The following is a 22,820-nucleotide window of genomic DNA, read 5'->3' as shown; positions in this document are numbered from 1 at the left end:
ATCAGTGCATCGAACCATCAGGCAAGCAACCAACCATTTGATCATATCGATACAATCCCATGTTCTCGCTCCTGCTCTCTTTTACTGCATTAAGACAACGCGTTTCAAACTGCTGTGTGCTACGGTAGTTGAACCCATTTCCTCTGCATGACCTGTCATTGCCACAGTAATTAGATGAAACCCACTAGCATGTGTAGGAGTTGATTGAGCCCTATGTATGTGTTGTTCCTACCTTGCTATGCCTGCTATGCTTAGAGTCGTGTCAGGTCTGGTTCATCTGGGTGATGGGCTAGAGTGAAATGATTATGTCAGTAATGAGAGTGGTGTGGTGAACACGATTTGGTAAAGGTATCGATGAGAGGCCATGTAGGAGTACATGGTGGGTTGTTTCATTGAAGCCGACCTTAAGCACTGAGATCTGTATGTGTGATTTAAGATACAGCTACTACCATGCATTGGGCCCTGAAATATGACCCCGCTCGACTTCTTATTCACCCTAGCTCTCTGTCCAGGAGTTGCAAGTAGTTTCTGGTGTTTGTAGCCTACTGGAGGCCGTGGACAGCGCTGACCATAGGGGTGGGCTGTGATGCGGTAGGTACGTGGCCGGGTGTACCGAATACCCGTTAGGTATCTCGGGAACCCTGTTCACATCGTTCGGGGCCGTATGGGAAACCTCGGCCGGACTCCCTGCGGATGGAACCTGGATAGGCGATAAACCTGGACTAGAGGCTTAGGTGTTTAGGTAGGTCGTGGTCTACACCCACGTCGGCTTTCGCTTGAAGTCTGCCGAGCACATGTCGTGTGCAGACGCTAAGTGGTGGAAACATGTATGAAGAAGTACACCCCTGCAGGGTTATCATGATCTATTCGAATAGCCGCGTCCGCGGTTAAGGACTACTTGGTTGCCTATACAGTTCATAGACAAGTAAATGGAAACTGCTAAAAGCCTCAAGATAAGTGTGAGTGCCGCGGATGGCTCTTCCGTAGGAAGGCGGAGGTGGATCCTCGGTAGTGTATTGAATTGGTGAGTAGTGGACTCGTGTGCGCAAAACCATTTCAAGTTGGAGTCTCGTAGGTTAGCCTAGCCAAGAGTCAAAGCTGGCTTGCTGCAACAACTCCACCAACCCTTCTTGATAATATGCATGTATGTAGGATCTGATGTAAGTCTTGCTGAGTACCTTTGTACTCATGTTGCTATAATTTACATTTTACAGAAGACGCTGCAACCCCTTCTGATGGGTTCTACGTAGACGTTGACATCAACGAGTAGGCTAAAGGCCCAGGTGGTGATCCTGAGCTTGTGAAGGACCATGTAGTATAGCTAGGCTTTCCAAGCCTCTTTTATTTTACTAGTTGTCTGTACTCAGACAAGTTACTTCCGCTGCTGGTTTGTATGACTGTATGACTTGAATGCTGGGTCGTGAGACCCGTACCTTTGTGTATGATATGTATGGCTCCCTGAGCCTTAACTAAAGTACTTGTGTCGTAGAGTCATGTTGTGATGCTACGTTGTATTTGCACATATCAAGCATATTGTGTGTATGATTGAAATGCTTGGTATGTGTGGGATCTGACTATCTAGTTGTTTATCTTTAGTAGCCTCTCTTACCGGGAAATGTCTCCTAGTGTTACCGCTGAGCCATGGTAGCTTGCTACTGCTCTGGAACACTTAGGCTGGCCGGCATGTGTCCTTCTTCGTTCCTGGGTCTGTCCCTTCGGGGAAATGTCACGCATTGAGTACCGGAGTCCTGTTAGCCCGCTACAGCCCGGTTTACCGGAGTCCTGCTAGCCCAGTGCTATAGCCCGGACCCACTTGCTGTTGACCGACACGTTCGAAGCTGGGTCATGGATGCCTGTCCCTGTAAGTCTGTGCCACTTTGGGTTTACGACTAGTCATGTCAGCCCGGGCTCCTTATCATATGGATGCTAGCGACACTATCATATACGTGAGCCAAAAGGCGCAAACGGTCCCGGGCAAAGGTAAGGCGACACCCGTGGGAATACCGTGTGTGAGGCCGCAAAGTGATATGAGGTGTTACAGGCTAAATCGATGTGACATCGAGTCGGGGTCCTGACAGCGACACCCGTGGAAATCCCGTGCGTGAGGCCGCAAAGTGATATGAGGTGTTACATGCTAGATCGATGTGGCATTGAGTCGGGGTCCTGACACCCAGTCCTTCCTCTCGAGGGATACACTTCAATTTCACGCCGTTCGGCCTCTTTCTGTACTGGACGTCATCGACGAACTGGTACATAGTAGAGCGACGGGCTAATTTTTCCGCTTCTTCTTGCTCCTTAGGAAGTTCCTTTGTTTGGAAGAATCGGACGGTATGTTGTGCCCACGCTGGAGCCTGTGGCTCGATGGCGAAGACTAAAGGCATTTCCTCCGCTATCGGAGTGGCTGTATCCATGGCAAGAGCATGATGCTCTGTCGGAGCCAGCTATCCCATGGCGGGCTCAGTGTCTCCCGCAACATCCTTGCCGGCGGCTTTGGGGAGCGCAGCGGGAAAGTACTTGCCGGGCCCTGATTTTCTCCTCTTGTTCTGCTCTGTTGATGGATCAACGGATGGCTGAGTTAGCCGAAGCACAAAGGTACCTGGTTCCACAGGTAGCTTGAGGGCAGCGTGTTTTGACAAGTAATCAGCGATATCATTCTCCGCTCGGGGAACGTATTCTGCCTGTATACCGTCAAAACGCTCTTCCAGCTTTCTCACTTCATCGACGTAGGCCTTCATCAATGGGCTCTGGTAATCCTTGTTGACTTGCTTGACGACAAGTTGCGAGTCGCCTCTGAAGACGAGTTTCTTGATTCTGAGGTCCGCCGTGATCCTAAGACCGGCAAGCAGCCCTTCGTACTCAGCCGTATTGTTTGTTGACACCTCCCTGGGGAAGTGCATCTGGATCACGTACTTGAGGTGCTCTCCGGTGGGCGCGACAAGCAGTACGCCATCCCCGGCGCCGTGTAAGGAGAAAGCTCCATCAAAGTACATGATCCAGTCGTAACTTGCCTCCTTGCCGGGGAGAGCAGTCTCTTGGATTTCTTTGTCAGGCGTCCCAGTCCATTCTGCAACAAACTCCGCCAGGACTCGGCTTTGAATCGTCGAGGTACTCTCAAACTTGAGGCCAAAGCTGGACAGTTCCAGTGCCCACTCTACGATCCTTCCCGTTGTGTCTGGATTGTGCAATATCCGTTGCAAAGGGAGGCGAGTGACGACAGTGATTTCGTGCGCCTGGAAGTAGTGACGCAGCTTCCTCGACGCCACAAGAAGGCCGAAGATCAGTTTCTGCATACCTGAGTACCTCGATCTAGCCCCCTGCAGGAGGGAACTAACAAAGTAGACTGGGTGCTGCATCATTTTCTTCTTCGGCGGCACTTCAATTGGTTGCGTTGTCTCGGCATCGGTCGCATCGGGCTCCATCGCTGCTATTACCTCATCATCAATTTCTCTCTGCGCCACTAGTGCGGTGCTGACCACCTAGTTCGTTGCCGCCAGGTACAGCAGCAACGGTTCCTGTGGCCTAGGCGCAACTAGTATTGGCGCGGAGTAGAGGTACCTCTTCAAATCTTGCAATGCTGCTTCGGCTTCTGGCGTCCACTCCATCGGGCCTGCCTTTTTCAAAATTCTAAAAAAGGGAAGGGCACGCTCGGCGGACTTGGAAATGAACCTGCTCATGGCGGCAATGCAACCAGCAAGTTGACGCACATCCTTGACTCGCTTGGGCGCTTCAATCTGCTCTATAGCTTTGATCTTGTCCGGATTGGCCTCTATCCCACGCTGTGACACAAAGAACCCGAGAAGCTTGCCAGACGGGACGCCGAAGACGCACTTCTCAGGGTTCAGCTCGAGATTGCTCTTGCGTAGGTTTGCAAATGTTTCTTGTAAATCTGATATGAGGGTTGCCCTGTTCTTTGCTTTGACCACTATATCATCCATATAAGCTTCCATATTTCTATGGAGCTGGGGTTCAAAACCAATTTGGACCGCCCTTGCAAACGTTGAACCATCACTCTTCAACCCGAAAGGCATCCGTATAAAGCAATACGTACCACATGGGGTGATGAATGCCGTTTTCTCTTCATCATCCCTTGTCATGAAGATCTGGTGGTAGCCGGAGTAGGCATCGAGGAATGATAAGAGATCACAGCCAGCTGTGGAGTCAACAATCTGGTCGATGCACGGCAACGGGAAGGGGTCTTTAGGACAAGCCTTATTAATATCTATGTAATCAATACACAACCTCCACTTCCCATTTGCCTTGCGCACTACCACCAGATTGGCCAACCACATTGGATGGAGCACTCCTCTTACCAAACCCGCTGCTTCCAGTTTTCAGATCTCCTCTGTGATGAACTCTTGTCGTTCCAAAGCTTGCTTTGTAACCTTCTGCTTGACGGGCCGCACATGAGGACAGACAGCAAGGTGGTGCTCAATCACCTCCCTGGGAACGCCGGGGATGTCGGATGCTTGCCATGCAAACACATCGACATTCGCCCACAGGAAGGTGACGAGCGCGTCTTCCAATTTGTTGTCAAGGGTGGAGCTTATGGTAAAAGCTCCTCATGTGCCGTCCTCCTTGACATAAACCTTCTTGGTTCCCGGCGGTCTGGCCCTGGACTTCTTGTTTCTGTCGGCGGAGCTCTCTAGCACATCCTCGACGGGAGCGCTACACTCCAAAGAGGTGCCCTTGCCGGAGTGGGTGCCTGAGGTCTCACCGGTCTTCTTCTTTTGCCTTCCCGGGGCTCCAGCGGCAGGAGCAAGCGCCTTAGCAGTGGCCGCTGCTGCAACTGCTTGTTGGTAGAGTTGGTCAGCGCAAATTAGCGCATCCTTCTTGTCTGATGGTACGGTGATGATCGTCACAGGCCCCGGCATCTTCAGGGTGTTGTAGGCATAATGTGACGCCGCCATGAACTTGGCCAGTGCTGGGCGGCCAAGGATCCTGTTGTAAGGCAAGGGGATCTTGGCAACGTCGAACACAATCCTTTATGTCCTGTAGTTCAGATCACTCCCAAAAGTCACGGGCAACGTGACCTTTCCCTTTGGTTGACTTCTTCCCGGGTTGACCACCTGAAACGTGCCCGTCTCTTCGAGGTCTTCATCAGGAATCTGCAATTTCTTGATCACAGCAGGCGAGATTAAGTTCAGACTGGCCTCGCCATCGACTAGCATCTTTGTCACCTTGAGGTTGCATATTGTTGGTGAAACCAACAATGGCAAGCACCCAATTGGAGTAGTGCGATCAGGGTGATTCTCAGTGTCCAAAATGATAGGTGTGCTGGACCACTTCAGGGTCCTTTGGGCATCAAACGACGGTTCCGCCGCTATAATCTCACGCGCCCACTGTTTAAGCTGGCGGTGAGAGGTATGCAGCGAGGCGCCGCCATTGACGCACATGGACTCTGTAGCTTTCTAAAATTCTTGGTCACCAGACTCATCGTCCTCTTCGTGATCATCGTCTTCTGGCTTTTTGTCACGACCCCGGGCGCGCCTCTCCCGCTGTTTATCTTTGCTGCGACAGCCCGCCTGGCCGTCACGCTTCTTGCCGGACCCCTCAGCACCGTCCTGGCCTTTCTCCTTGTCCCGCCTCTCATATTCAGCCCTCTTCTTCTCAGTAAGGAGCTCAACCTGTCAGCAGTTCTGGAGATCATGGCCTTTGGTGCGATGGATCTTGCAGTATTGCTTGTTGGAGTTTCCTCGCTTCTCGGCAGCCGCCAAGGCCCGGCAGGTGACACATCCGGCAATTTCCCTACCGGGGTAATTTGCCTTGGTTTTCTTGGCGGAGCCGGCGTCGTCAGATCCCTCGACGACAAGCACATCTTTACCTTTGCGCTTCCTGTTGCGGAGCCGGCCTTTCTTCACCGGGGCGGCAGTATCCTCATCTGAGGAGTCGGTTTCCATGCCGGCATCTTCGCCAGGGTACTTCCTTCGCTCTTCAGCTCGGGCACATCTGTCAGCAAGAACATAGAGTTCTGCCACATCTTTCACCTTCTGATGGAACGCGCTGGTGATGGCGGCAGGGTGAACAACAGGGATATTGTACTGTACCCGGTTGAACCTCTGTATATACTTGCGCAGACTCTCGCCTCCCTTCTGGGGAATGACATACAGGTCGCTTGCTTGGCTATCGGCTTGGTGACCTCCAGTAAAGGCGCCCACAAACTCATGGCACAAATCCGACCAGGAGGAAATAGAGTCTACCGACAAGTGCATCAACCACGACATGGCGTTGGGTTTAAGAACCAATGGAATGTAATTTGCAATCACCTTATCGTCGCGGGCTCCGGCAGCTTGCATGGCGATGGCGGGTGAGTCTTGCCATTGTACTTTTCGCCAACGTCAGGTTTGAAGGCGCGGTGAGTGTGCCACTGGAACTGCCGCAGCTCATAGGTAAAAGCCGGACAGCCTACCTCGTAAGGTAGGCCTCCGGGGCTCTCCGGGGCCGGGTGGTTCATAGCAGGCCCTGCTCGCCTGTCTGACTAGTGGCGTGCTCCATGCCGGCGCTCGATAGTGGTTCGAGCGTCTTCATGGGCTCGTTCCCGAAGAACTTGGCGCTGGTCACATTGGGTCCGCGGGTCAGACGATGCTATGGAGATGTCGTCGCCCGCGACGTCGTGACGGGCCGACGTCCGTGGTACCGGATGGGGAAGAGGTGAATGCATCGTGGTCGCGGCACCATCAGCTTTTCCGCCACTGGTCCGCGAGACTCCATCGGAGCGTCGACCCGGGGGCCCCACCAGACTTGGTTCGTCTTTGTTGGCCACCGCAACAAGGCTTCGGGTAGTGGCTCTCCATTCGTTGACTTCGTTCGTCTCCGTAGTGGGAGGAAAGTTGAGGAGCAACTGCGCGCGCCAGGGCCTCTTCTAGCATCGGTGGCAGCGAAACCTGCACGGATCGCGACGCGCTTCGACTTCTGACCATGTCAGAAGGAGCTCTATCACGACCCCGCGGTCGCATGCCGTTTTCGCCAACGCCTCGGCGAGTGGGCAGGTCTTCTATGTCCCGGGAGTGGCGCTCAGGGCTCTTCCCGCGGCGACGCCCGGGATCTTCGGCGTGATTACACCGTTCGTCGCGCGCTGCCTGGGAGGAGCACGCTGTTGGCGCTGGCGTGGGAGTTTTGGAGGCCCTTGCGTCGCCTTCGGGCAGGGCGGCGATGAACCTGGAAGGCCCCGCTCCACCCGCGAAGGGCTTGGCTCCGCCTTTGGATTTGGCGACGTGTGGCCCTTTACCAGGCGCACAAACATCGACGCCTCCCAAACTCCGGCTGCTGGGATGGTGTTGGTGTTCGCGAGCAGCGCCCTGGGTCCTTTTTGCGACCGTTCCGCTGCTCGTTCGCGTCGGGACGGGCTGTTTGGCTTCCGACTTGCCAACCGGCACCGTCGTCTTCTTATTGGGCGCCATAATGATGAAGAAGCGCCGAACTAGCTGCTAAAGCCGATTCTCACAACTGCGCCCCCTACCTGGCGTCCCAAAGATGTCGGTGGGAACGACACCTATGGGATCACAAGAATCCCTACTGTGGTTAGCGGGGCGCGTGGTCGTGAGAAGAGCGGATCAAACAGATAGCACACGGTTCGTTTATCCAGGTTCGGGCCACGAGGATGCGTAAAACCCTACTCCTTCTTTGGTGGATTGTATATCTGTGTTCTTGAGCTAGCTATGGGGCATGAGGAGCTCCAAAAAGCCGAATCCTTCCTCTGGTCACCTCAGGCCTCCTTTTATAGAAAAAGGGGTTGCCACAGTGGCACACAGGAGGTGGAAAGGGTACAGTGCTGCGAGGTTATCCTTCGCATCACATGACAAGGCACATTTAATGCGTCTTGCTTAGGTGTCCTTGCTTTATCGAGGACGGGGGAGAAACCTGTATCGTCCGTCGCCGCTCCTTCTTGTGTCGACACGCTCCCTGGCCAGCGACGCCTGTGATGCCATGTAGGTAGGCAGGCAGCTGAGGTGGCGCAGTGGTGGGTCTTCACGAAGATCTGCATGCCGCCACGCGGGTGCCTGCCCAGCTGGTTGGGTCGGCAGCTACATGCATGCGGTGGTGGAGGTTTAGTCGGCGCGGGCCTAATGGTGGCCCTGCGGGTGTCCTCGGCAAGGGCCTTGCCGGGGCCCTTGCAAGGGTCTTGCCGAGGCGCCTGCTGTCATCCCCGGCAAGGCGCTTGCCGGGGGCCTTGTGGTCTTCCTCGGCTGGGATCCCGCCAAGGGTTGTCGTCTCCTTAGTGTGTATCTGATCTTGAATGTCTTCATAGAGATCTGCATGCCGCCATGGGGATGTCTCCCGAATCCTTGCCCTTTGGGGGCAGTGGACTCAAGGGTGATTTGCTCCGTAGGCGCGGGACGAGTCGCCGCGGCAAGGGTCTTGCCGGGGCTGCTAGAACTGTCTCCCGGCAAGGATCTTGCCGGGGGAGTCTGCTTCGTCCCCTTTGCTCTTCGTGGTCTTGGCCTTGGCGTCGTTCTAGTTCTCTTGAGCTTCGGTATTACCCTGGCTCACCTCCCTTTCCTTGCTTGGTGTGGTGGTATCCGCGGCTCAGACTGGCCATGCACAGTTATAGGGGTACAAAAAGTGTACCCCTCTATTTGTACACCGACACACGGCTCCGTACTACGGGCCCACTCGCTTGTCCATCTGAAGCAGATCGATCACTACGCCCCTGGCCACCAGGTCAGATTTGGAAGCTTGAACTATGTCGCAGATATCCGTGGAGACTTGATCTTCAATGGATTTGAGACCGCAGCGATCGCTCCCCCTCACCCCGATGAACATGACTTAAATCTGTCACCGGATCACATCCAGGAGATGGTCCCTGTTGCTGCAATAGCCTTAGAACCGGAGCAGATCGGGCCATCCGAGGCCCCAGAGTCAGCAGCGATGGAGCCGCACACGGACTCGGCGCCCCGCCATATTTGCGTCAATGGAACTCCGGACTCGTCTCCGCCTATAAGTCCCGGACCGGGTACGCCTGTGGACACCGAGCTGGATCGGTTATTGATTTTCAAGTTTAGCACCGCATACATCTTCCAGCACTCACCTTTGGGTGATGTGCTAAACTCTTTAAAGAACATGTCCTTGGAGAAGGACTCACAGTCAAACTATGTTCGGTTCGAGCCAGAAGCTGATGATGGGAAATTTTGCTTCCCACCCGCCACCCACTTCATAGCCATTGTCGATGACTTAACCGACGTGCTTGATTACGGCTCCGAAGACATCGATGGTATGGATGACGATGCCGACCAGGAGCAAGGCCAAGACCCGCCATTTACTGGACGTTGGACGACCACCTCTTCGTACAATGTGTACATGGTCGACACACCTATAAAAGCTAGCGACGATGACAAAGGAGATCTAGTTGGGAATAAACCTTCTGAGACACAGTCCAAGCATCGGCGCCCTGAACTCTGCTCTAAGCCTGGTCTCTCAAAAGATGCCGACACTGGCACCGGAGAAAATAGTACTCCGAGCGACGCAGAAAACAATGAATACCTTGTCGGGGCAGCATCCGAACAGGAGGAACAAGACAACAGGCAAGATAACCCTGATAAACAGGCCATGCCCAATGATCCACATGATGGTAGTTATCGTCCAGTCTCCGAGGATGATGAGAGCCTCGGCAATGAGGACTTCATCGTGCCTGAGGCACCCCTCGAGCAGGAGCGCTTCTAGCGCCAGCTAATAGCCACTGCAAGAAGCCTGAAGAAGAAGAAGCAGCAGCTCCAAGCTGATCAAGACCAGCTCATTGACAGGTGGACTAACGTCTTGGCAGCCGAAGAATACGTCCTATAGAGCCCAGCCAAGAGTTACCCAAAGCGCAGACTGCTACCTCAGTTCGATGAGGAAGCACCAGATCCCATACCTCCCTCACGCAATGCGCACCAACCACCACGTGGTCGGGATAGTGCGGTGGACCGACCACCCCGTAGTCGGGATAAAATGGCAACTCAGGCTGAACAACAGCCCGCCCCACCACCTCGCAAAAACAGGGATAGAACAGCTCAGGACCATACATACGACCTGCAGCAAGAGCTGGACAGTAGAGCAGGACACACGAGATCAATCTACGGATCGCGAGGACGCTTCCCGACTCAGGATGACGGCTACTTATTTGGACGTGACAAACCTAGTCACACTGGGCCGATAACCACAGACGGACTCCATCGAAGGTGCACCATGATGCGGCCCGATATAGAGGCGCCTCACACCATCTCTGCTTCATAGATGAGGTGTTGGATCACGAATTCCTCGAGGGGTTCAAGCCAGTCAATATTGAATCATACGACAGAACAACCGATCCCGCAGTATGGATTGAGAACTTGATTCTCCACATCCAAATGGCCCGTGGAGACGACCTCAACGCCATCAAATACCTCCCACTAAAACTCAAAGGGCCAGCTCGACACTGGCTAAATAGCATGCCCAAGAATTCCATCGGCAGCTGGAGGACCTGGAAGAGGCTTTCCTTGACAACTTTGAGGTTACATATGTCCGGCCACCCGATGCCGATGACTTAAGCCACATAGTTCAACAACCTGGAGAATCAGCCAGAAAATTCTGGACTAGGTCCCTAACCAAAAAGAACCAGATTGTTGACTATCCGGATGCCGAAGCCCTAGCAGCCTTCAAACATAGCATCCGCGACGAGTGGCTGGCACGCCACCTTGGCCAAGAAAAGCTGAAGTCCATGGCAGGCCTTACGACACATATTACCCGCTTTTGCGCGGGTGAGGACAACTGGCTGGCTCGTAGCAAAAACACAGCCAGCGAGACAGGCCCCTCCGAGGCCAAGAACAGCTCCAGCAAGCTCCAGCGCAACAGACACAAACGCCGAAGCAATGGCGACAACACCGATGACACCACCATTAACGCCGGATTCAGCGCCTCCAAGTCCTGCCAGCGAAAGAAGCCCTACAAAAGGAACAGTGAAGGACCATCCAGCCTGGATCGCATACTCGATCGTCCGTGCCAGATACATGGTACCCTAGATAAACAAGCCAATCACACCAACAGAGTCTGTTGGGTTTTCAAGCAGGCTGGCAAGTTAAATGCTGAAAACAAAGAAAACGGATCACAAAGTGAGGACAAGGACGAAGAGCTCCGGTAGAGAAAAACTGGGAGGCAGAAGAAATTTCCCCCTCAAGTCAAAACGGTGAACATGATATACGCTACACACATCCCCAAAAGGGAGCGCAAGCGAGCAATTAGGGACGTCTATGCGATAGAGCCAGTCGCCCCAAACTTCAGTCTGTGGTCGTTGTTCCCGATCACCTTCGATCGTCGAGATCACCCAACTAGTATCCCCCATGGTTGTTCAGCCGCACTAGTCTTCGACCCAATTATCGATGGGTTTCACCTAACACGTGTCCTGATGGACGGTGGTAGCAGCCACAACCTGCTTTACTAGGACACAGTGCGGAAGATGGGCATAAACCCCTCATGAATCAAGCCCACGATAACTAACTTTAAAGGACTTATACCAGGCGTAGAGGCCCGTTGTACGGGCTCGATCATGCTGGAGGTGGTCTTCACTTCCCCAGATAATTTCCGAAGCGAAGAGCTAATCTTCGATATCGTCCCCTTCCGCAGCGGCTACCACGCACTGCTCGAACGAACCGCGTTTGCTAGATTCAACGCAGTGCCGCATTATGCTTATCTCAAGCTGAATATGCCCGGTCCACGCGGCGTCATTACAGTAAATGGAAACACAGAACGTTCCCTCCGTACAGAGGAGCACACTGCAGTCCTAGCAGCAGAAGTACAGAGCGGCCTTCTCAAGCGGCACTATAATCCGGCCGATGAGCCCCTAGACATCGTTAAGAAGGTCCGGACTACACTTCAACAGGGCAGCTCGATTCATCAAGAGCTTGAAAGCACAAGTGCTCCCTAGGTGGTTTTGATAATTGATGACAACATATCTCTTGTTGGACTAACATTTCTATCTAGCATGTTTCAGATAAGTTCAACAATGGAGTGGCACGGAGTAAAGGTTGTGGGAACTCCTTCAAGATGCTAAGGACAAAGGATTGGCTAAAGCTTCAAGCTCAAGACTCTTCATTTTACATTTTAGTGATCCAAGATCACATTGAATCCATAGGAAAAGCCAATACTATCAAGGAGGGATGAGGTGTTGCTTAATGAGCCTCTTGCTTCATGTGCTTAATGATATGCTCCAAAATCCTCAGCTACTTTCCCACTTCCACATATGACCTAAACCCAAAGCCAAACTCGGACCTACCGATTATTCTATCGGCGCCACCGAGTTTCACTTGTCATAGCCACTGCCAGAAACCCTAATCAGTTCGGTCTCACCGATGGGATCTCGGTCTCACCGAGATGGGCTTGCAAACTCTCTGTTACCTATTGCAGTATTCTCGGTCCCACCGAGATATGCAATCGGTCCCACCGAGTTTGCTTGGCCAACTCTCCGTTTCACTTATTAGCCAAATCGGTCCCACCGAGTTTGAGTAATCGGTCAAACCGAGTTTTGGATTTACCCTAACCCTAGCACATCAGTCCCACCGAGTTGATCCAGTCGGTCCCACTGAAAATCTCTAACGGTCACTAGGTTTACCTTTTCGGTCCGGCTGAGTTTGTTGATTCGGTCCCACCGAGATTGGTAAATTGTGTGTAACGGTTGGATTTTGTGTGGAGGCTATATATACCCCTCCACCTCCTCTTCATTCGTAGACAGAGCCATCAGACTAAGCCAACTCTTCCAGCATCCTATTTCTGAGAGAGAACTACCTACTCATGTGTTGAGGCCAAGATATTCCATTCCTACCATATGAATCTTGATCTCTAGCTTTCCCCAAGTTGCTTTCCACTCAAACCTTCTTTCCACCAGATCCAAATACTATGAGAGAGAGTTGAGTGTTGGGGAGACTATCATTTGAAGCACAAGAGCAAGGAGTTCATTACCTACACACCATTTGTTACTTCTTGGAGAGTGGTGTCTCCTAGATTGGCTAGGTGTTACTTGGGAGCCTCCGACAAGATTGTGGAGTTGAACCAAGGAGTTTGTAAGGGCAAGGAGATCGCCTACTTCGTGAAGATCTACCGCTAGTGAGGCAAGTCCTTCGTGGGCGATGGCCATGGTGGGATAGACAAGGTTGCTTCTTCGTGGACCCTTTGTGGGTGGTTGCTTCTTCGTGGACCCTTCGTGGGTGGTTGCTTCTTCGTGGACCCTTCATGGGTGGAGCCCTCCGTGGACTCGCGCAACCATTACCCTTCGTGGGTGGAGCCCTCCATGGACTCGCGCAACCATTACCCTTCATGGGTGGAGCCCTCCGTGGACTCGCGCAACCGTTACCCTTCGTGGGTTGAAGTCTCCATCAACGTGGATGTAGGATAGCACCACCTATCCGAACCACGGGAAAAACATCCGTGTCTCCAATTGCATTTGAATTCTCCAAACCCTTCTCCTTACATTCTTGCAAGTTGCATGATTTACATTCCGCTGCTCATATACTCTTTGCATGCTTGCTTGATATGTATTGTGTATGTTGAAATTGTGCCTAAAACTCCACTCAAACCAAAAAGGCCTAAAAATTGCAACTTTAGCAGTAAGTGTCTAATCACCCCCCCCTCTAGACACATCTACTTCAAGATCCTACAAGTGGCATCAGAGCCTTGGTTTCCATTGCCTTGGTTTAATCACCATTGGAGGAAGATGGATGTGTCTACTTTAGGGAGTCTTAGACATAGAGTGCCTATTCTTGATGGAGAGTATTTTCACGAGTGGAAAAATGAGATGCTTGTAATCTTCAATCAATATCATTTGAACAAGTATATTGCTAGTCCTTGTGCACCTCATATTGATCCTTTGCATCCTACCCTAGATGAAGATATTGACATGATTCGCAATCTTAGAACTATTGAGCTCATCATTAGAGGATTGCCCAAAAATTTGATTGCTAGTTTGCCTACTCTTAATTGTGCCTATACTATATGGAAATTTCTTGAGGAACGATTTCCCGATCATTCCTTGAAAATTTGGATGAAATTCTCCATAAATCTATTGCCTTGAGTAAGATGAACTCTAGTGATCCTAGTTTTGGTAATTATCTATTTGAGCTTACCAATCTTAAGCATGCTAAAGGAGATGTTGGAATCATTAGTGATATCATATTCGAAGCTATAAGAATTCATAAAGGTGACCACTTTGATGATCATTTATCTAATGAATTACCCTCTCTAGGAAATGATGAGTCACAAGATCATGGTGAACATGGATACTATGATGATGATGATAGTGACTTTGATCTTGATGATGCAATGAGACATTTTGGTCTTATGGCAAATCTTCGGGGATATGAGTCAGGAGGAAAGGAATGGGTTCTTGATAGTGGATGTACTGATCATATGACCGGAGATGAAGAGATGTTCCGTGAGCTTGCTGAAAATGACGGCCCTCGAAAATATGTCACCTTTGGTGATAATTCAAAGGGTAAAGTGGTTGGCCTTGGTAAGGTGGCCATCTCACATGATAGTTCCATTCAAAATGTCATGCTCGTTGAATCTCTTGGCTACAACTTACTTTCAGTATCTAGACTTGCTGATTTCGGTTTGAATGTCCTATTTACTGAGGTAGATTGCCAAGTATTTCGTCGAGACAATCATAAAATGGTCTTTACCGGTATGCGTAGAGGTGATCTTTACATTGTCGATTTCTCTAAAAAGGCACAACCTAAAACTTGCTTTATTGCTAAATCCTCAAAAGGTTGGTTGTGGCATAGACGACTAGGTCACGTTGGCATGAGAAACCTTGACAAGCTTATTAAAGGAAATCATATCCTTGGAGTTAACGATGTCATATTTGATAAGGATAGACTTTGCAGTGCTTGTCAAGCAGGTAAACAGGTTGGAGGAAGACATCCCGTGAAGAACATCATGACCACAAGGAGGCCACTCGAGCTACTTCATATGGATCTTTTTGGTCCCAACGCCTACAAGAGTCTCGGTGGAAATTCTTTTGGTCTAGTTATAGTTGATGATTTTTCAAGATTTACGTGGGTGTTCTTTCTTAATGACAAGTCGCAGGTCCAGAAGATCTTCAGAAACTTCGCTAGGAAGGCCCAAAATCAGTTTGACGTGAAGATCAAGAAGGTTCGGAGTGACAACGGAACGGAGTTCAAGAATGCAAATGTGGACACCTTTCTTGACGAAGAAGGGATTTCACACGAGTTCTCGGCTACGTACACACCTCAACAAAATGGAGTTGTTGAGAGGAAGAACCGGACGCTCATCGAAATGGCAAGAACGATGCTTGATGAATACAAGACGCCGAAGCACTTTTGGGCAGAAGCGGTTGAGACAGCTTGTCACGCAACAAATCGCTTGTATCTTCACAAGCTACTCGGCAAGACGGCATACGAGCTCCTCACCGGTAACAAACCCCAAGTTGGATACTTTCGAGTATTCGGCTCAAAGTGCTACATTCTTGATAAGCATCGTCGTTCAAAGTTTGCTCCTAAATCTCATGAAGGTTTCCTACTTGGTTATGGCTCAAACTCTCACACTTACCGTGTCTACAACAATTTCACCCGAAAGGTTGAAGAGACGGTAGATGTGAAGTTTGATGAATCTAATGGCTCGCAAGTAGAGCAATTGCCAATTGATGTAGGAGACAAAGACCCTTCAGAAGCAATCCAAGACTTGTCCATTGGCAAAATTCGTCCAACGGAGGTGAAGGAGAGTACTTCATCCGTCCAAGTGGAAGCTTCTACTTCACGACAAGGTGAACCAAGAATTGACACGGAAGCATCCACAAGTGGGACACACCAAGATGAAGAAAACGAGGAAATACATCAAGACGAACATCAACAACCTCCTTCTCCACCACGACAAGAGAACGACAACGTCAACAATGAAGAAGGCCAAGAAGAAGAACAAGATGAAGAAGATGTTCAACAAAGACCCAAGCAAAAGCTCTCACGAGTTCGAGCAAGAATTGCCAAAGATCATCCCGTCGAGCAAATCCTCAATGATATACAAACCGGGAGAATCACTCGCTCAAAAACTCGTTTAGCTAACTTTTGTGAAAACTATTCATTCATCTCTAGCATTGAACCTATGAAGGTTGAAGAAGCATTGGAAGATCCGGATTGGATAAACGCTATGCATGAAGAGCTACACAACTTTGAGAGAAACCAAGTTTGGACATTGGTTGAGAAGCCCGACAACAACCACAACATCATTGGTACCAAATGGGTGTTTCGCAACAAGCAAGATGAAGATGGACAAGTGGTTCGCAACAAAGCACGTCTCGTCGCCCAAGGATACACACAAGTCGAAGGTATGGACTATGGTGAGACATATGCTCCCGTTGCTAGACTTGAGTCCATTCGCATCTTACTTGCCTATGCTAATCACCATAATATCACCTTGTACCAAATGGACATCAAAAGTGCTTTTCTAAATGGTGAAATAGAGGAGGAAGTTTATGTCAAACAACCTCCCGGTTTATCAATCCTAAGAAACCAAATCATGTTTACAAACTTCACAAAGCTCTTTATGGTCTTAAACAAGCTCCTAGAGCATGGTATAAATGCTTGACCAAGTTCCTTACTACAAGTGGTTTTGAAATTGGTAAAATTGATTCTACTCTTTTTACTAAAAGGGTTAATGGAGAACTATTTGTATGCCAAATTTATGTTGATGATATCATATTTGGTTCAACTAACCCTCTCTTTAGTGAAAAGTTTGGAAAGCTAATGTCAGAGAAGTTTGAGATGTCTATGATGAGTGAACTCAAATTCTTTCTCGGTTTGCAAATCAAGCAAACTAAGGAAGGTACATTTGTCTCTCAAACAAAGTACACCAAGGACTTATTCAAGAAGTTCAATATGCAAGAATGCAAAGGTATGTCTACACCCATGCCTACTAGTGGACATAATGATTTAACCAAAGATGGTGAACCGGTTGATCAAAAGGTTTATCGCTCTATGATTGGTTCATTGTTATACCTATGTGCTTCACGTCCCGATATTATGCTAAGTGTGTGCATGTGTGCACGATATCAAGCTGCTCCTAAAGAATGTCATCTTAAGGCTGTGAAAAGGATAGTGAGATACTTAATCCATACACCAAACTTTGGCATTTGGTATCCTAAGAGGTCTTCTTTTGATCTTGTTGGCTATTCCGACTCGGATTATGCCGGAGACAAGGTTGATAGAAAGTCCACTTCGGGTACTTGTCAATTTCTTGGTAGATCTCTTGTGTCTTGGTCTTCCAAGAAACAAAACTCGGTATCCTTATCCACCGCCGAAGCGGAATACATTGCCGCTGGTTCATGTTGTGCTCAATTACTTTGGATGACCCAAACTCTTAAAGATTATGGGATCTATGTGAAACATGTTCCACTACTTTGTGACAATGAAAGTGCTATCAAAATTGGTCATAATCCTGTACAACATTCTCGAACTAAGCATATTGAAGTTCGTCATCATTTCATTCGAGATCATGTTGCTAAGGGTGACATTGATCTTAAGCATGTTCGCACCGATAAGCAATTAGCGGATATATTTACTAAACCTCTTGATGAGAAAGTGTTTTGCAGGTTGAGAGGAGAATTGAACATCATTGATGCTTCGAACTTGGAGTAGAAACTCCATTGGATACATGCAAGACATGAGCTTATGACTAATCCATGATATATCTCTTATGATAACTATCTTATGTCTTGGATATATTTGCACCTTGCATGTTGTCTAACCCATGTAGGTGCTTGGTTGAATCTAATTCCATGAGATTGCGACTCACTCACATCTTGAGCAATCTCTACATCACCAAGACTCTACACAATGGTGGTTGAAGACAAGGAAGCACAAAACCATTCAAACATATCCTTTGACAAATTCTATGTTGAGCTTCATGATTGTCATTTTTGGATACACAAGTGCTCTTCCTTGCAAGAACTAACCCATGTAGGTAGATGAACTCAAACTCCAAGTGGTGCTCCCAACTCTTGATGAGCTACATCAACCTTGAGCACCCACACAAGTTCAACTACATGAGCAAGAACCACACCACCACCCAAGGTATGTTATTCCATCTTAGAGAAGCTTTACTCCAAGACATGAGTCAAAGCAACTCAACAAGATGTGAATACATCAAGATGCTTAAACGAAAAATGGTAACCCCATTTTGAGCTTAAACGATGAGTATGACCTATGATCAAGTGTTCTCACTTGACTCCTAAGTCAATATACTCTAACATAGGTGACTATGTCACCGCCCAACTCTAGATGAAGTTCTCTTGTGTTCTTTTCTGTGTTATTGCATTTGTCTCATGCATGTTTATTTCCTTTCTCTTTTTCAAAAAAAAACTTCATCTAGATCTTTCAGTTTCTTCTCTTTTCTCTTTGTTTTTGTTCTGCATTTTCTGCATTTAATTCCTTGCAAATCCTTCAGGTAATTCATTGCAAATCTTTGTGAGATCCTACATGTCTAGTGAGCTGAGGTGACAAGTGTTTTTCTCTGTGTGAACTCGGTTTCACCGACTTGTAATTTTCGGTCCAACCGAATCTTTTTGGTGCCACTGAAACATACCACTCGGTGCCACCGACTTCGCAATAGGAAAAACAGTTTGCCACTTGTTCTATATTTCTTCTGATCCAGCTCTACTCAATGAATCTTGTCCTCTACAAGCATCACAGTTTTATCCATTGCTTTGTGCTGAGTCTCAAGGACCAAACCTATACGACGGATTCCAGAACGCCCTTCTTGGAAATTGATGTCAAAGGGGGAGAGAGAGATCACATCAAAGCTTGTAGGAGAGAGAGATCACATCAAGGGAGGGAAAAAGTCTCAAGGACCAAACCTACAAGAGATAAGTATTAAGGGGGAGAGAGAGACTTCCAGGGGGAGAGAATACTCAAGGATCCCAGATGTCCCAGATGCTTGATGCTTGATGTTCAAGAGGAGAGATGTCACATGTCTTTTTAGGGGGAAAGACATGTTCATTTGTATCTTTCAGCTCTGATTTGTTGTTCCTTATCTTCTCCCAATATCCCATGTAAGATTCTGGGGGAGCAAGACACCTAAGGAAAGAAATCAGTCAAATTCATTGCATATCTTTATTCTTGGGGACATGTTGAATCCAATGTGGTACCTTGTACTCACTCTCTACATGTCATCCCAGTCTTGGTATTCTTGTGGTTTCTTTTGTTTTCTCTGGCTAGTGGATGTACCTGTGTTATCTAACTTTGTTTGTGTAGGTTCATTCCATCCTAAGCCAACTCAAGACCACAAGGTAAGTATATGCATCAAAATCATGAGTATGAGGAGTTCTTGCTTATGTACATACTGTTTGCAAGAAGGACTCATGAGCATGAAGGTATTTTCCTTGATAATCTTTTGCTCTGATGCATATGGCCAAGATACATGTAACACATTGCCTACTCTGTCATGGTTATGCTCTCACATGCCTCTATATTTCATATTTACATGAGTGCATACATGTAGGGGGAGCCTATGCTTGTTACATGTCCTTCCAAAGCTTTACTTGATGTTCTTTATATCTTTATCTAAAGCTTTGATGTATGTTGCCATCAATTACCAAAAAGGGGGAGATTGAAAGCACAATGTCCTCCCTAGGTGGTTTTGATAATTGATGACAACATATCTCTTGTTGGACTAACATTTCTATCTAGCATGTTTCAGATAAGTTCAACAATGGAGTGGCACGGAGTAAAGGTTGTGGGAACTCCTTCAAGATGCTAAGGACAAAGGATTGGCTAAAGCTTCAAGCTCAAGACTCTTCATTTTACATTTTAGTGATCCAAGATCACATTGAGTCCATAGGAAAAGCCAATACTATCAAGGAGGGATGAGGTGTTGCTTAATGAGCCTCTTGCTTCATGTTCTTAATGATATGCTCCAAAATCCTCAGCTACTTTCCCACTTCCACATATGACCTAAACCCAAAGCCAAACTCGGACCTACCGATTATTTCTATTCGGCGCCACCGAGTTTCACTTGTCATAGCCACTGCCAGAAACCCTAATCAGTTCGGTCACACCGATGGGATCTCGGTCTCACCGAGATGGGCTTGCAAACTCTCTGTTACCTATTGCAGTATTCTCGGTCCCACCGAGATATGCAATCGGTCCCACTGAGTTTGCTTGGCCAACTCTCCGTTTCACTTATTACCCAAATCAGTCCCACCGAGTTTGAGTAATCGGTCAAACCGAGTTTTGGATTTACCCTAACCCTAGCACATCGGTCCCACCGAGTTGATCCAGTCGGTCCCACCGAAAATCTCTAACGGTCACTAGGTTTACCTTTTCGGCCCGGCCGAGTTTGTTGATTCGGTCCCACCGAGATTGGTAAATTGTGTGTAACGGTTGGATTTTGTGTGGAGGCTATATATACCCCTCCACCTCCTCTTCATTCCTAGAGAGAGCCATCAGACTAAGCCAACACTTCCAGCATCCTATTTCTGAGAGAGAAGTACCTACTCATGTGTTGAGGCCAAGATATTCCATTCCTACCATATGAATCTTGATCTCTAGCTTTCCCCAAGTTGCTTTCCACTCAAACCTTCTTTCCACCAGATCCAAATCCTATGAGAGAGAGTTGAGTGTTGGGGAGACTATCATTTGAAGCACAAGAGCAAGGAGTTCATTACCTACACACCATTTGTTACTTCTTGGAGAGTGGTGTCTCCTAGATTGGCTAGGTGTTACTTGGGAGCCTCCGCAAGATTGTGGAGTTGAACCAAGGAGTTTGTAAGGGCAAGGAGATCGCCTACTTCATGAAGATCTACCGCTAGTGAGGCAAGTCCTTCGTGGGCGATGGCCATGGTGGGATAGACAAGGTTGCTTCTTCGTTGACCTTCGTGGGGTTGCTTCTTCGTGGACCCTTCGTGGGTGGTTGCTTCTTCGTGGACCCTTCGTGGGTGGAGCCCTCCGTGGACTCGCGCAGCCATTACCCTTTGTGGGTGGAGCCCTCCGTGGAATCGCGCAACCATTACCCTTCGTGGGTGGAGCCCTCCGTGGACTCGCGCAACCGTTACCCTTCGTGGGTTGAAGTCTCCATCGACGTGGATGTAGGATAGCACCACCTATCCGAACCACGGGAAAAACATCCGTGTCTCCAATTGCGTTTGAATTCTCCAAACCCTTCTCCTTACATTCTTGCAAGTTGCATGCTTTACATTCCGCTGCTCATATACTTTTTGCATGCTTTCTTGATATGTATTGTGTATGTTGAAATTGTGCCTAAAACTCCACTCAAACCAAAAAGGCCTAAAAATTGCAACTTTAGCACTAAGTGTCTAATCACCCCCCCTCTAGACACATCTACTTCAAGATCCTACAGAGCTGAATTAGTAAATTCGGCCTCCGTCCCAGAACAGATGAGGAAATGGCATCCGTATCGCGCGTACATAACTATGCACTCAAAACCCCATGGGTACTGACAGAGGCATAACCCGCTCGCAATCCACAGTGCGGCTTGACCGACCCTGGGATTCACACACCTTTATTTTTTCTTTTTATTACGGGTTTTTTCTCTTTTCGAGGTCTATGGGGATGACCCGTTTGCAGAACACACAAAGGAAGCAAGGAGCTCTAGCATACAAGGGAATCCCCAGGTGGTCTCTATAAAATGATTGCCATACTTGTTTTACATATCTGCACGGAGCTCGCCCTTGGTTGGGTCATGTTAAATAGCCTTACTTGCTTGTTACATTACTTGCACAAAGTGCGCCTCGACGTACTAATTACATCACGATTGTGAATAAATGGTGGCATCAGCTTATTACCTAATTTTCCTGTTTCCTCACCTTTGTATATATTACTTATTGCACACGTACACCATGGTACGTATTACTACGCCAGGGGCTTCATTACACCCCTCATTACACCCCGCATTACGGCAATAAAAGTCCGAACACTCTTCAAGTATAGTTCGGCACCACGAACTTATAACATTATATGCATCAGCTCTGAATCATGTCTTTGGTCAATAGTTGGGTTGCCCGGCTCCTGTGCTTACTACCTTACGTTCCGCTATATCGGCTAGGGTAGTAAAGGGAGAACTACTGCGATTCTGCCCTGGTTCTTCTGGACGAGCACCTCAGTAGAGAAAGCCGAAAACTGATTGTCATGATGCGTCGAGAGCTGGTCAGCTATTCGAGAGGTTCCAAATCGTTAGAGATTTTTTCCACTTCTTGCGAAGAATCGGTTCCTCCGATTAGGCGTGTACAAAGCCCCTAGTTTGGCCTTCCGAATACCAGGGGCTCCGCCATCTTTCTTAATTGTCAAACTCCTATGGCTAAGTGAGGGCGGTAATGGCCGCATAGTCTGATTGCCTTGTTCATTGCGTTAAACACCTCCTTTAAGGACCAGAATGTGGAGTAAAGAGTGTTTAGATTTATCCCGAATACCCCCATACTATCTACGTGGGGGCAGAAGCCGACGACTGGTCAACCCTCAGATTTCACAAACGGCCGCATAGGAGGTAAAATGTAAATCGCAAGCATTATAATGCATAACATCATTGTTCCATATTATAGGACAGGATAATACAAATGTTCTCATGGGAATATGACATCTGTCGGATTTCGGGTTCCAGCAGACCCTTGAGGTTCGAACACATGGGTGCGCGCGGAGATTTCGCCTTCTACCTACCTGCACGCCTCCGCTTCCCTAAGATCTAAGCTATGGAAAGAACATCACAAGAGACACAGGGTTTAAACTGGTTCGGGCCACCGTTGTGGTCTAATACCCTACTCCAGTGTGTGGTGTGGTGGATTGCCTCTTGGGCTGATGATGATGAGCAATACAAGGACGAACAGCCTCGCGAGGGTCTGTTCTTGGCTGGGGCGA

Source organism: Triticum aestivum, chromosome 4A (assembly GCF_018294505.1).
Source record: "Triticum aestivum cultivar Chinese Spring chromosome 4A, IWGSC CS RefSeq v2.1, whole genome shotgun sequence".
NCBI lineage: Eukaryota > Viridiplantae > Streptophyta > Magnoliopsida > Poales > Poaceae > Triticum > Triticum aestivum.
The sequence above is the reverse complement of the archived record's forward strand: the minus strand, read 5'-3'. Positions refer to the sequence as shown.